This window comes from Antechinus flavipes, chromosome 2 (assembly GCF_016432865.1).
Source record: "Antechinus flavipes isolate AdamAnt ecotype Samford, QLD, Australia chromosome 2, AdamAnt_v2, whole genome shotgun sequence".
Taxonomy (NCBI): Eukaryota; Metazoa; Chordata; class Mammalia; order Dasyuromorphia; family Dasyuridae; genus Antechinus; species Antechinus flavipes.
Genome location: NC_067399.1, coordinates 482,703,778 through 482,715,865, shown reverse-complemented (window position 1 = coordinate 482,715,865; position 12,088 = coordinate 482,703,778). Strand labels below are relative to the sequence as shown.

The 12,088-nt window shown below is 34.5% G+C and overlaps 1 protein-coding gene across 5 annotated transcripts in view; it reads right to left on the bottom strand.

Moving 5' to 3' along the window:
* Nucleotides 1-12,088, bottom strand: part of PHKB (phosphorylase kinase regulatory subunit beta) — a 234,724-nt gene that overhangs the window by 100,076 nt on the left and 122,560 nt on the right. The window lies entirely within an intron of this gene.

Here is a 12,088-nt window from a genome sequence, read left to right as displayed (position 1 = left end):
AAAAACAAAACAGGAAGAAAGCTGAAGAAAACAAGATTGATATAGTCTTTACTATTTAAAGCTATTACTTGATCACAGAATTTTCTTTTTTTTGAAAAAAAATTCAGTCAGTTGACAAACATTTATTAAATTCTTACTACAGGTGCTAGAAAATTATGCTGAGCAGTAGACATACCAAAAAAAAAGGTAAAAACATTATTTTTGCTTTCAAAGAGCTCACATTTTAAAAGGATAAACAACATATAAATAAATAGATATATACAATACATAGAGTAGTTGGAAAAAACTTGCTGTTATATCATATATTTATTTCTATGTATAAATGTAATTTTCCCTGAATAAAAATATAAGCTTGAGAGAAAAGCAACAGTTTCTACAAGCTTCTTGAGGAAAATCTTATTTTAATTTTTGCCTTAATAATAAGATTTAGAGCAGGAAAAGACTTTAGAGATCATGTATTTCACTCCTTTCATTTTACAGATGAAGGAAATGAGTCCTAAAGAGAAGAAATAACTTGCTGAAGACCATATGGGCAGTATGTTGTAGAGCTCATATGACTACCAATCATTGCTCTTTTCACTATGCCATTCTTTCTTCTATTCTTTAGTACACTGAAAAACAGTCATTAATATGTATATTTAAGTAATATACATAGTTGTAGTTCTTCAAAGAAATAAGAAGAGTTTTTTGTTTTATTTTATTAAGTAATTCTAATTGAGGGAGAGGTTTAACTAAAACTTTTTAATACTAAGAAAGCCAGTCACAGTAAGTTAAATGAAAAAACAACTCAAGTTATGTATTGAGTATGCACTCAGGTCACTTACAATCACTCTTTCCCACAAAATAGATATTGACACTACTTAGAAATCCATTACCTTTTGGTTTATAATTTAGGAAGTATCACAAATCTCTAAGAAGCAATCATCTAGCGATATATCCTTTTTGTTTTTGTATTCTTTTTTTATATATAATTGATCAGTGATTGAAGTCATGTGCTCTATTAAGAAATAGTCAAAATGAATTCTATTTGAAGTCAACAAATCAACATAAATCAAAGATCTCCATTTTTTAAGCACTGCTGAATATATCTAAAAATGTACTGGATAAAAATAACTCCCCAAAATTGGCATTCTAGACTTAAGCATTCATGCCAATACTCAGTGGAGTTTGATACTAAGTGTCTACTGGACAAAGCTGAAAGATCTGGACATTCCTGTGTGATAAACATTCTCCATGAATATAAAAATGCTATGGAATAATACACATGCTATTCAAAATTAAAAATGAAAAAATTATGAAAAACTAGTTTACAGGGGAATAAAAACCCATTTAATGTAATAGAATTGGGTTAAAGGAAGAGGAAAATAAAATAGTTACACTGTATTACAGTAGTAGTAAATGAATCGGGGCAGCTAGGTAGTGCAGTAGATAGAGCACTAGCCCTGAAGTCAGGAGGACCTGAATTCAAATCTGGTCTCAGACACTTAACATTTCCTAGCTGTGTGACCCTGGGCAAGTCACTTAATCCCAATTGCCTCAAAAAAAAAAAAAAAAACAGTAGTAAATGAATCAAATGAAAAGTGAAGTATCAGTTATTTTAGTCTGTCACAGAGTCAGTGGGCTTTTAAAGGTAAAATGGGAACTTAACTACCATTTAGACCATTGTTTTTATGAGAAAATATTTTCTGAACAATGGAGTCTGAACAAATGACTCAGAAAGAATTGGAACAGAAACAACTATTAATACTTATTGCTTATATTTGTAGTTTTAACTTTTTTAAAGCACTTTCATTCATTTATTCCAATGCAACAAACATTTATGTAGAACCTACTGTATGCAGAGTTAATGTGCTATAATAAGAGGAATTTCCTTATGGAACTGGCAGTTTAATAAGGGATATAAGATATAAATAATTATAATATGAAAGAAATAGTTATTAAGTCCATGCACAAAAGACATACGTAACAAGTACATAGATGCAGACAGAGATCTGATCTTGAAGTCAGAAAGATGTGGGTTTGAGCCATTCCTCCAAGATAAATTGGTTGTATTTGACAATCAGTGGACAAACCTCAAACATGTGCTCTGTACTTTCCACACCTGAAGTCCTGAACAGTGAGAACCAATCTGTTGTTTAGAACAATGCTTTCTTCAAATATGACGCTTCATCTCCTGACTGGGCATTTTCCCTGGCTGTCTCCCATGCCTCAAATGATCTCCCACTGAAAGAAATAATTTATTTTGGATCCTACTCTATTCTAATCAATATTGTTGAGTTGTTTGTTTGTTTTTTTTTTTTTTTTTTGCTGAGGCAATTGGGGGTAAGTGACTTGCCCAGGGTCACACAGCTAGGAAGTGTTAAGTATCTGAGATCAGAATTGAACTCAGGTCCTCCTGACTCCAGGCCGGTACTCTAGCCACTGCACCAACTAGCTGCCCCTATTCTAATTAGTATTAATCATATCAAAATTCTGTATATAAGGGCCCAGAGTTATGAGTTGCAGATTCTAAGTTCACTTGATTAGCTATAGGAAGTTAGTTAAAGGCCATCCACCTTTGTTTTGCTTTGTGATGATGACCAAGTTCAGCTTGGCAGAGGTGACAACTACATAGAAAGAGCCCCCAAATATTTTGTACTTCTGGACCAATTACTTGTTCAATAGGAGCAGATGATATCATTGACTGTGATAGCTTTACCATTTCCTCCTACCTAACTTAAGGAGAAGTCTGTCCATCTTATGTGGAGATAGTCCTTGCTTTACCCAACTTGTAACCCTACTGACATGTTATTTTGTTTATTCAGTGGAATTAGTCTGTATTTGGTATAGCTATTCTGGAATGACTGGACATCTACCTCTAATATAACAGGGCCCTGGAAGGAGGTAGTATTTCAGATCATGAGGAAGATCTGAGGTCTGCTTCATTAGCAGAGACCATGGACCCTTCAATAAAGTGCCACTGGCTCAGATCTCTGCCTCAATCTCTCTTATTGTCAGTGGGATAACAAATGTCCACATCACCTACTCTGCCTCTTGCCTTTCCAGTTTTCTTTTAAGTCTCAACTAAAGTCCCACCCTCTACATGATACCTTAAATAGTCTTTTTAATCTTAGTGCTTTTCCCTTTGAGGTTATTTCTAATTCTTCTTGTATATATCTTGTTTGCATATAATTATTGGCATGTTGTCCCCTGCTTTAGATTGTAAGCTCCTTTAGAGAAGAGAGCATTTTTACCCTTTTTTGTATCCCCAGAATTTAACACAGTGCCAGAAAAAAAAAAAAGTGGCATTTAATAAATACTTGACGTGAACCTCAGGTCAGATGTAAAATTTGTTCATTACATTGTACAAAGACAGCTATGTAGATTTGGAAAAGGCAGAAATTTTCTGGTTAATGTTAACTAGAAAATTCAAATAATTACAATCTGCTATTCAACAAGGTTCTGATTTTGGACTTTTACTGAATATCAAAGAGAAACTAGACCATTAGAACATATTTATGTTTGTGTGTGTGTGTATGTATGTATGTATGTGTATATCTCCAGCATTCTATTATGAAATAAGGAAAACCTAGAAAGATTAATACCCCTACTAAATTTGTGTAATAGATAATTAGTCTAATGGTTAGTACACTGATTAGTACATGGTAGGCACTTACAAATGCTTTCTGATGGAAGTGGCTTAATATTAATGTTTATTTGTGGAGAAACAGAATCCAGATATGTGGTTTCACTGGTAGTAGGGTAGTACTACTACCAGGGTAGAAACTCACTCCAACAATATATACTGGTAATCTGCCTATAATCTGAAATTTTAGAAAGTTGCTTAGATTGCACTGAGAAGTTAATTAGTTAATCCTAATAAGCTTGCTTTTTTTTTTTTTTTTGCCTTTGATGAATAAAAGGTTTTAAAATCTATGCTCTTATTTTTATAAAGTATAATAAGGATAATTTATTCTTAAATGACTAAGGATTGTGCAATGTTCAGGGTCAAAATTCTGAACATAAATTTTTAGAACTCTAGCTATGAAAAGCTGAAGGAAATAGCACTGGACATGCACTGATCACAGAATATATTAAGGAAGATTGTAACTATCTTCTATCTTATTTTCTTAACCTTTACCATCGCTTCCTAAAAGTTTAAAGAAGAAAGCAAAATTCAAAGTTAATCTTGGCTTTTTTTAACTGAAGTTTTAGTAGAATATGTATTAAATTAGTTATCAACTGTATTTCAATGAACATGACCTTATTTAGCAACTTCTATTAAATTTAATCAAGAGAATTTGCTTTCTTCATTCCAAATAGTATTTTATACTATAAAGCTTTTAAAGTTGAAAAAATTTAAAAACACATTAGTCTAATGAAGAAAAACGTATCTTTCTGGGAGTTAGGAGAATTAAGTTCCAGTTTTCTTGTGTCAGGTTTTAATTATTTGTGTGACCATAACCAGCAAGTCATTCACCCTATCAAAACCTGGTTCTACTTTTGAAAATTCAATGAATATTTATTAAATTCCTACCATGTACAAGCCACTACCATCAAAAAGCCAACATTCTACTAAGGAAGACATGAATATAACATATACACAAGCAAATAAAATTATATGCAAAGTAGCACAAAGTAATTTCAAAAGGGAGAGGACTGAGGTCCAGTAAAATTGAGTTCTACTTTGAAGGAAATGAATGGATACTATAAAGTAGAGAGGAGAAAGAAGCACACTGCAGATATGCACAAGCACACATTCAGACAGTCAGTACAAAGGCACAGGTAGAAAAATGTACTTTACATGGCTGTGTTGTACACTTTCAAGTGCTATATAAATGTGAAATACTTTATTTTCACATATAACAATATAGATATTGTCTGAATATTTAGTTGAAGTAATGTCCAAAATTATTTCTAATGGGAATTTTATGAAATTATTTTAAAAGAATTATTGCTTATGAATGGCTTTGCTTTTCAATGTATATTTACATCAGAATTTTCCTAAAGTGTTAAGGACCCCACCTAAGTGCGAAAACCCCCCAACTGTGAATCATAACACATTTGAAGGAATTGCAAATCAGCCTTTCTGACGCAGATGTTGCTTATGAGTTGCAAATGAAATAAATCAGAGGCAAGGGGAAGAAGAAAGAGGTAAGAGAATGCAACTGCCTCTCAGTCTCCTTGTATTATTATCATCCTGTCACATGAAAGGATTTATTCTGCTGGTTAGAAATAGATGCCCAGCAGCCACTAGCAGGTTGCTCCCCAACACTAAATTTTTTTTGTACTAAATATTTTCTAACTAATTCAATCTTTCTAAGCTAGAGCTTCATATCAGAAATAGCAATCTATATCATTTACCCCAAATACTAACTAGATTCTGCTTAGTTTTCTCAATAGAGATATGTTGTCATATCCACTAAACCCTATGGTGGACACTGAGGAAGATACAACTTTTGGTAAAACATGATCCTTAAACCTCATGGAGTATACACTAAAGAAAAGAGCATAGGACACAAATTTTAAAATGAGATCACATGATAAGTGCATTAGAGATGTTCAAAACAAAGTGTCATATGATGCCTGAAAGGAAAAATCCTTATAAATCATTGAAATCACAGAACACAATGAGGAAAGTAGCATTGAAATTGGACTTTCAGTTCTGGCTAGGAAATCACCAGGTGAAAATGGGATATTACACATATCAGGAAAAAAAGTTGTCAGTTTAGAGGATAATAATATGTACTAAAAGAAGTAATGTAAAATAGGTCTTGAAAGGAAGATTGAAGTTATGGAAGGCTTGAAAATCAAGCAGAGGTATTTGAACTTTACTCTGTAGGTCAGTTGTGTCAAACTCAAATAGATATGGGGATTACTTATCTGTATCTAAGGATCCCTGTGGGTTACATATTGATTTAATTAAAAAATATAACATTATTTCAACAGATGGTAATAAGTATCTAAAATAAGTTGGTGATGTTTGGAAGAGAAGCGGATGGATTCACAATAGAGAATGTTGAAGATTTGGTAACACAAAATATCAGATGGGAGAGAGAAGAAAAAAATCAAATATAAGTCCAGCAAAAACATTTAGAAATATTTAGCATATGGTAAACACTTAATAAATACTTGCTTATTATCAACATGAATGAAAGAAAGGATGATGATACAACTGACATAAATAATGAATTAAAAATGAAAAAAAAAAAAAGGACTAAGAAGCAGGTTTGGAAGGGTAGATAACAAACTTGATTTAAGACATGATGAATTTGAAGTACCAATGGACTATCTAGGGATGTCAAAGAAACAGTGAAAAAGAAATCAGGACTGAAGATAAGAGATTTGAAGAATAAGTTGCATAGAAGTGATACAGCAAAATAACACTGAATGGATGAATAACTGCCCAGAAGGATAGAAAGAAGAAAGGATGAAAGTGAGGAAGAGAATGAAGAGTTAGTGAAAGATAGCAATAAGGGAAAAAGAATCAAAAGAGTGTGAGTTGTCTAGAGGTCACGTTGAGAAAAACACACAGAAAACATGGGTGGTCAAAGGGTATCCAAAAATGCAGGTAAGTAAAGGAGAGTAAGACTGAAGAAAGTCTTTGGATTTGGCAAGTAGGAAGTCATCATTTATATGTACAAGAATATCCCCAACAGATAAGTGATCAAAGGATATAAACAAAAAGTTTTCACAACAAGAATTGCGAACTATTAACACCACATGAACAAAAGTTCCAATAACTAATAAAAAGGAAAATGCAAATAAAATCTATCTGAAGTTTTACCTCATACTCTGTAAATTGGCAAAGGTGACAAAAATGGGGATAGTTATTATTGGAGGAATTGTGGGAAAACCAGTGCAAATCAAATACAAGTAAGCACTCAGAAAAGACTATAAGCATTGCATGCTAATGAGGGACAGGAGAGATGAAACAAGCATTATTTACAAACCACAATATCAGCACAGTCATAGAAAGAGTTAAAAGAGATGGAGAGTGTAGAAATGATTTTTGTAGTCTATGATCTTAAAAAGGGTGGGGTGAGGACATACTAGAGTAGAAAAGGATAGCTATGAGAGAGATATACCTATAATCTCACATAACTGATAACACCAACAGAAATCTATATAATTGAATAAGGAGTGAAGGGAGCAATTATCACTTGAGGATCATTATTAACTAATGCAGAATAAAATAAACATTTGTTACCGTTTATATGACATTGTAAAAATGAACAATTTTGGAAGATTTAAGAACCGAATGATTCAATGACCAATTATGATGCTAGAGCATCAATGATTTAGGATGATGTCAATTTCAAGTTTTTAGTGAAGTGGTGTGCTTCATAGCAAACTTTCTTAATTAATTGGAGAGCTAAACAGTCATAATGGAAAGTATGAATTACTTCTGAATGGGACTGATTGGATGAAGTATTTCTCAGTATTGTCACATGGTCCCTGTTTCCAGAACTTGGGGGAGGTCATTTACTCTCTGGAGGAATGAACTTTGAACCTGAGATACAGGAAGTTGCAGAAAGTGACATGACCTGTGGGAGGCAGCCAGCATTAGTGATCATTGATCAAGGATGGTTACATCCTGTTAGTCTATCCAATGAGAAGGCTCAAATCTTTTGCCTTTAAATCCTGGACAAGCTGGAAGCAGGTCAGGTTCCAGGAGCACAGAACGGGAGTTAGGATGGCTCACAGGTGTGTGCCTGGGCCTCTCCCTGCAGGGATTAAATAAATACTTACTCTTTGTACCTGAAGGTGTCTCTGATTAGCTAATTGGAAAGGGAGTCTTGCCAGCAACCGCCCCACACAGTTTATGGGGACTTGTCCAGGATCTGGCTTCCCAGAGAGGTGGGCCCCTGATTCAAGGTAGGCGCCAGGTTGGCGCCTCCATCTGATCTTGAGATGAGACTCTCAGCCTCCCTCTCTGTGAAGAATGGGCCTACGGAGAAGAGACAGTCAGGAACAAACAGAAGACATACAAGTCTTCAAAGATGAAGCCTCGGTGAGATAAAGCCAGGTAATTTATGCAAACATAATCCTAGAGGCACTGTCTGTTAATGTGCTCTTGAACTATCCTTGTGGGCCCGGATCATCAAACCTTAGGTGATCCAGATTAAGGAGTTCTGTTAACAGAAGATAGGGATGCTCTATAATTGGCTATGAAGATAAGCAACTCCTTCTGACCCTGGTCTGCCAAGCAACCCTGGAGGGATTTAGCTGTGCATTTTATGGAGACTAGGGAGTGAGGTTGGATGCTCTGAGAGAGAGCAGTCCAACTCAAATCTTCAGAACAAAAAGAAAAAAAAAAGGTGTACTTGAGTATTTTTGTATGTGGGAAAGTGGGGAAGAGCTGGTCTCTTCCATGTGATTTTTATCTGTGTGTGTCTTTGTGCAGAATGTCTTTGTCATGTTTGCTCTGTGAGCTTGAATTTGTTAGGGAAAAAAAAAGAGAAAGAGATTTTCCTTTAGGCTTTAATTCTGGCCAAAGTTGGAACTTTAGGAAAGTCCATCAGGAATAATGGTTAGGGAATTTGGCTATTGGTCATTTCAAAATTCCAAAGCAATTCAATTAAACTGGGGAGGATCATCAAGAGAGAATGAAGATGGTGGTTTCTTTCTTTTTCCTCCCATGTGTCCTGACTGCAGCAGAGCCACGCAGGGCGCCAGGGGGAAAGAAACTGCTATTTAGTGAAATTCATATTTTAAATATTGTAATGTTCTCTTCTCTAAAGTATAATGTTCTCTGAAAGCAGGTTTCTTGGGGGCCTTCTGGAGGCAGCCTTAGTTTCAGTTCAGTATAATAATCACCTCAAATGCAGCCAAGAGTTAAAAGTTCAGTCCTTTATTGTCTCCTTCAAAATAGCCTGGTTGGTTTTCTTAGAGGCCTCTCTCTCTCCTTGGTTCCAAGAGCTCTTGTTGCTAGTCCTTTAGTTGTTCCAGCTTCAGCCTTCAGCTCTCTCCGAATCCAAAGCCTCCAGATAGCACAAAGGTGGAAGTTGGAATGAATCTGTCTTGCCTCCGAGAGTGGGCTTATCCTCTAGTGGGCTTGTCCTTCTGACTTGTGGATCTCCTGGAGTGAATCCTGACTTGTGAATCTCCTGCAGTGCCTATCAATTCCAGTGACTTAGCACCTTGTTTCAAGTTCTGGCCCATAACAAAATATGATGGCAAAAGCAGTTTTACATTATTGGGAATTTAAAGCTTTATTTGATTGGATTTAAAGTTAAGGTTATTAAAACAAAATGCCAGTAGCATACCTTAGGGGAGGTCATGGTTGTATCTCCCTATTTAGATGGGAGATACAAGCTACTTAGATGGTATGTTGCTTACTAGAAGTATTGAATAATTTGTAAACTATGAGTTATGTCTTAAAAATTTGTCAGCTCTGTTGGATATGTATAAGTTTTATGAAATTTGGTTCAAAGCTATGAATCTTGAAGTTTAAGGTTTTTAAAAAATTGATTTAAAGATAAGGGACAAGAAAGATTGATTTGTAAAAGCAATTAATAGTTTAAATGGAGCATCTAGTATTGGTTTGGGAGTGTTTAATGTATGTTGGAGAAGGTTTGAGCAGGTAGGTGTTGGGAGGAGAGAGAGAGAGATGGGACAGGAAGAGATGGTATGACAGAAGGAAGAAGAGAGAGGAAAATAGCTTTCCCAGAAATGGGGAACAAAAAGGCACAAACCCCTAGTGAATCTGCCATTTGCCATGGGAAAGAGATACCCCATGAGATTGGGGCCTGTCTTTAGCTGACATATTGGATTTTGAGGGAAATGGCACCCTAAAAAGGTTAGCTGTGATAAGCTGGGGTTGGAAACCACTGGAAAGGGGGTCTTGTACCCAACCCATCCCACACACTTCTAATAAGTCTGATGTTACATGATAATGATGGAAGATATGTTGTGGTGGTGAGAATAATAGTCAAGACTGGCTCTAAAATTACAGAACACTTTACGTTACCTCTATAAGGTAACCCTAGAAAGTAGAAACTAGATTATCAGAGTATGGAGGTAAGTCTAGATTCTCAGATACCACATCAAGGGGATGGGAGCTGAGACTAATTTTATGAGACTGAAAACTATAAGTATAGAAATTGTCTCTTTTATCCAACTTGATCTAGTTAAATTTGGCAATGCCTATGGCCAGAAAATAGACCAGTAAGTGATTTTTATTTTTTATTTTTTTAGATACAGTAAGATATAGTGACAAGAGCTTTTAGAAATAGAATTCTAGGTACTAGCTGAAGCAAATCATTTCCCATTTTTATGACTCAACGTTCTCATTTGAATAACAAGAGTATCAGACATAGAAGGAAACTGAGTCTGGTTATTCAAGGATGGACTCTATTCAGTTTTCAAAAAGTATCATTCAATTTCATCCAGAAAATGGAATGATGAAAAATCATTACCTAGCTAAACAGTAAGTTATCTATTTTTCTCTTCTTAAATTGAGTGTAATGTAAGAATGTGAGAACCAAGATATCTAGAATTTAAGTTCTAAACCCTGATTTGCAGGTCTCAGCACTGGACTCCTATGTCAAAGTCCTAATGCTGTTATTTATATCTAGGATACTAAGTAGTATACAAATAAATGATTGTAAAATGGCCAGAGATGTGAAATACTACTCACTTTTATCTTGTTGACATGATTAAATATTGTAAAACTAAACTTCAACCAATTTCAAACACTAAATTAGTAATCTCTCAAGTCTTTTGAGAGTCAAGTCTCAAGGATTTAATGTTTTAGTATCGTTGAGATGACAGTTACAATCTAATTACATTTTTCAGGTTGGCATTTTTTTCAAATACATCATTTCATGTACAAAAATATTTTTTTGGATTTGTTACTGCATTAAATAAAAAGAAGAAATGTTATCAATAACATGAAGTCTTTTGTGTTTGGTCTGTCCTCTTCCTGGAAGAATAAGCATGGACAAATTTTCCACGTGTCCTTTAATTAGCATTAAATAAAACTATAGCCAAGAAAGGGCAGAATGTAAAACAATAACTCAATTTGCTTTGCATTAGTGGGTTTGTGTCAGGCCTTCCTTAAATATTATTTTCCACACATTTATGCAAGATTGAAACTGAAAACCTGGGCTTTGAAATATATTTCCCTAATGGAATGTAAAGAAAAAAATGGAAGACTATTACTCTTAAGAGTACAAACAAATCTAGCACATAACCTAATACTAAAGAGAACAGAGACAACAATGGTATTTCACAGGGTAAGCAGTTGTACAAGTTGTACAATTCAGTTACAATGCTTCCAATTAGCTTTTTCACATCATTTGTCATCTTCTACAAAGGCATTTCATCTACAAAAATGATTGTCCTTTTGATAAAAGCACTAAAAACTATCATGATTTTTCAACAAATTGTCAGAAGGAAATCTAACAAATGGCTTTTTTTCTGTCACCATATTATGTTTCATTTGCATATGCCCCAAGAATTCTGATCAGTTTCTTAGATTCTTAAAAAACTGTAATGATTTTTCATAGAATTCCAAATGATAGATTCATTTGTCTTTTAGCTACCATGAGGATTACTACAGTGAATATATCAAAGTAGTTATCTATCCATCATTCAATTCCTTTTGGTATGTGGTTAACTAGAAGCATAAATGACAAAATGGATATGTTAAATCAGAAATTCATGACTTCCTAGGAAACTCTTAAAAGATGCTATCTGGTCTTTACAATGCTAAAGGTCTTTTCAAAATTGCTGAACTTAAGCTGCAATACCAAAAGGAGCAAAGTAACATATAAGATATCATGAAGAGGAAAAAAAAAAAAAGAAAGATTTAGCAAAGTTCGGATGAAAAAATGAGGAGTCAAGTGAGGAGGCTGAAGCTGCCAACCTGGGAGACTAGGAAGATACTGGTACCTTCAACAACAACAAAAGGGAAATTCAGAAAAGTAGAGCATTTGGGGGAAATGATAATGAGTTGCTTTGAACATAATTAGTTTGAGATGCCAAGGAAACATCTTATTTGAAATGTCAAATGTATGACTGGAGCTTAGAAGATTAGAGCTATAGAGACAGATCTGGGAATTATATGCATAGAGATAACTGACCCCACGAGAATTGTTGAGAT